At 45.6% G+C, this 3436-nt stretch overlaps 1 pseudogene across 1 annotated transcript in view; it reads right to left on the minus strand.

The window, feature by feature from the left end:
• Positions 1–1476, minus strand: part of LOC102850969 — a 59530-nt pseudogene extending 58054 nt beyond the window's left edge. Inside the window, exon 1 of the transcript XR_439008.1 lies at positions 1264–1476. The product of XR_439008.1 is annotated as an M-phase phosphoprotein 8-like (transcript). The remainder of the gene's footprint in view (positions 1–1263) is intronic.
• Between the last annotated feature and the right edge of the window lie 1960 nt (positions 1477–3436).

The following is a 3436-nucleotide window of genomic DNA, read 5'->3' on the forward strand; positions in this document are numbered from 1 at the left end:
CCCTTTTCCTTATGAATCAAGGTGAAGTCTCTCTCAGGGAGGAGTGATAGGGAATGGCAAAGGACACACTGACAAAGGAGATTAATCAGAACTGGCTTTGACAAGCACTGCGGTAATTGGACAATTAAAACAGACTTTCAAGGGGGGAAAAAAAAGAACAACGAACTGGAGAGGAGGGAAGAGAAAATAGTGCAACAAAGAATGAATGAAAACCCAAAATCTCTGTAAATGTTCATTAAAATTAATAAAATTTAATTTAAAAAAATCATTAAAGCATTAAAAACTTACCTTAAAAAAATTTAAAAAAAGAACAAACAAATCTGTCTTAGAGGAAGTGTAACCAGGGTGCTTCTTTGAGGCAAGGTGGAATTTGATTTCACATGCACAAGGCATGCTGTCAGGAGAGGCCAGTCTTACGAAGAAGACATCATGCTGGGAAGGATATAGAGTCTGAGAAAGAGGACGATTCTAAAGATGAACTGACACAGTGACTGGCACAAATGGCATGCTGGAGATGTTGAGGATGGCACACGGTAGGATAGAACCCTACCCTGTTCACAGGGTCTTATGTTTTTCATAAGTGTCGTCGTTGCTTAAAGAGCACAAAACAATAGCAAAGGCCTTCAAATAACAACTAAAAGATTATCATTTTATTCAGAACGTGAACTCCTGAGGATTTTAAGATACTTAAAACCACAGAACCGATTTTGTTTCAAGGTAAGACTGGAAGGGTGAGGATAACGGATTACGAGAAGAAAGAACCATTACAGTATGACCCCTTCTCAATATACAGCAGTGGCTGCAGTCTGAATGGTCCACGACCCCACAGCACCCCAGCAAGCACCCTCGTACCCTCGCGGGCCACATTCCCAACAGCTTCGCCCTTCTGCCAAAACAACAACTGGAAGCAGAAACCTCCACAGCGCAGCCTCCCGAGACTGCGCTTCCGCTGAGCTGGGGCTGCAGCGCTCATCTTTGGATGGACATGCTAACACTTTTCCAGGTCGTCAATTCCTGCAGCGCGAGGCGTCCTCCCTCCCTGGAGTCCTCTGCAGCGCTCTCCACACGGTGGGAAAGCAAAATGAACACCTCTGAGCAACAAAGAACCGCAAAGTAAAACGCTCAGCCGCCTCCACGGTCTCTCCATCTCCACCCTTCTGTTCCCTTCTCTTCTCCAGCCTAGAGGTGAGACGGGGCCACCTGCAGTCTGGGGAGGAAGAAGGGCGAGAGAAGCCCTCGCCTGCCACCAGGCTTCGCACGTACCCCCTCGGTCTTCATGTCCAGGATCTTCTCCACTTCGAACACATCCTCCCCGTCTTCCTCGCTGTCCCCAACGGCCTCCGCTACTTTTGCGGGCGAGTCCTTCTCTTCTCCAGCTACTTCGACTTCGACTTCGGGAGACTCATCATTGCTGTCAGCACTTGGAACAAGAAGCGCAGACGTGGTTATTCCCTCGGCAGCAGGTGACGCCGCCATATCAAGAAGTCGGCAAACGGCTGGAGGAAAATCGGCTGCGAAGTTCCACAGCGTAAATCCAGCACCGCCCGCGGAAGTCCACCAATGACGAGGCACCGGGGCCTCAAGTGACGTGAGTCGTTAGCCAGTCACTAACCAGGACGGTGCGCCTACAGGAAATGGATGGGAGGGACTAGGGCTGCAAGCGGAAGGTATGTTTTTTGTGAGGTGTTGAACCTAGAGCAGGTTAAGGGTTCACGTCCACCAAAAGGGAAGAGGAAAGGCCTGGGGCAGTGTTTTGGTTAGGGAGGAGCCTGCAGGTAGGGATAGAGACTTTTTGGGAGTGGCCTGTCGGAGACGGCTTGTTGTTTTGTGGGGAAAGTGAGGGACTGGCCCTCGGTAGGGGCGGAGTCTCCGCCTGCTCGAGGTAGGGAGGGGCTTCCCCCGAGCCACAGTCCTGACCAGATCGCTGGAAAATTGCCAGTGGTCTTGGCTCTTGACTTTAGGAAAGAGGCCCGAACGCTAAAGGAAGGAAGGCCGCCGGCTAGGGAGGTGTTGGTGGAGAAGAAATATCTAGTAGGAAGTTAAAAGAGATTTCCTGAAGCCAGCTGTACACATTGACCAGCAAAATGGCACAATTAGAAACGTTTATAATTTTGGAGAGGACGGCTCTATTCAAAACGGTGTTGTTGTGGGGACAGATTGCTGAACGTTGCCTTGTCCAGAGCTTTAAGCTTTAAGCTGCACAAAAAGTTTGACACAGATGTACAGTCTTTTCTCAAACCACAAAAACCTAATAATAGAGTTGATTGTTAATTAATATTTGAATCTATGTAAAAGGTTAATCCTGAGCTTTTATTAATAGCAAAATAATAAAAGCTCAGACTTAAACTTTTTTACATTTTTAAGTCAGATACTGTTTTTAAAATTTCTTTATCATAGACTTCTAGCACACTGGAACCCAACTGTTGCTGTAAAGGACATGGGTAGGATCTGAAAACACTGTTTAAAAGTAATGGAAACAGGAAACATGGGGCTTATTTCATTCTGATTCTAAAAAAAAAATGGCTAGTTACAATGGAAGAGAAGAGGGGGAGAAACAAGGTGCCACTGGCTACTTAATCTTCATGTAATGGACTGAACCCTACCAAGGATGATTGATGACTCAGTAAACAAGGTAACACACAGGCTTGCCAAAGCATACCAGAGTCCTAGTTATCAGTGCTACTAGGGCATCTACAAAACAGGCACCAGTTATCCAAACCAAAAACCCACGACATCAGGAAGGATAGAAGAAAAAAGTTGTAGGGTTCATACATTAAGAACCTCCCAGGCCTTGAAGAAGATTAATGCCAGACTCTTAAAACTCATTGCCATCTAGTCATAGCTGAAAACCATAGTTGGGTTTTCAGCATCTGCCCATCTTTTTCCACAAAGTAGCTAGCTGATGGATTCAAACTGCCTGCCTTTGTGTTAGCAGTGCAACTCTTTACCTACTAGACCACCAGGGCTCTCTTACTGATGGTGAGACTGATGGAGATCCCTAAGCAATCAGGAAGCAGAAGCTGAAAAGATAAGGACTGTCCAGTAGAGTCAACAGAAAGCCATCCCCTAGAACTGTGCTCAAAATTAAGACTTGGAGCCTCTTAAACAGAAATAAGTATCTGTTTATTATAGCTGTCCACCTGTTGTATTTCTGCTAAAGAGGCACTTAGAATTTGGTAAGCACATGTTTACCTGGGTCACTGAGTAATCCTATTCCTGAACTCTTGTTAAATGCCATTGAGTGGAACTAACTCATAGATGAAAACCTTCCAGTGGGTTTTCTAAGGCTTTATATAGCATGCAGGAAATTGCCCATCTTTCTCCCATGGAACCTCTCACCTTTATATTGGCAGTGCAATGCAAAGCCTTAACCAAGGGGAAATCATTTGCATAAATCTTTAGATGTAGGCCCTAGGTTTTATATCTTTAAAAAGTG

The sequence above is a fragment of the Elephantulus edwardii genome, unplaced genomic scaffold, assembly GCF_000299155.1.
Source record: "Elephantulus edwardii isolate Elephantulus edwardi_28Jun2011 unplaced genomic scaffold, EleEdw1.0 scaffold00283, whole genome shotgun sequence".
Classification (NCBI taxonomy): Eukaryota; Metazoa; Chordata; class Mammalia; order Macroscelidea; family Macroscelididae; genus Elephantulus; species Elephantulus edwardii.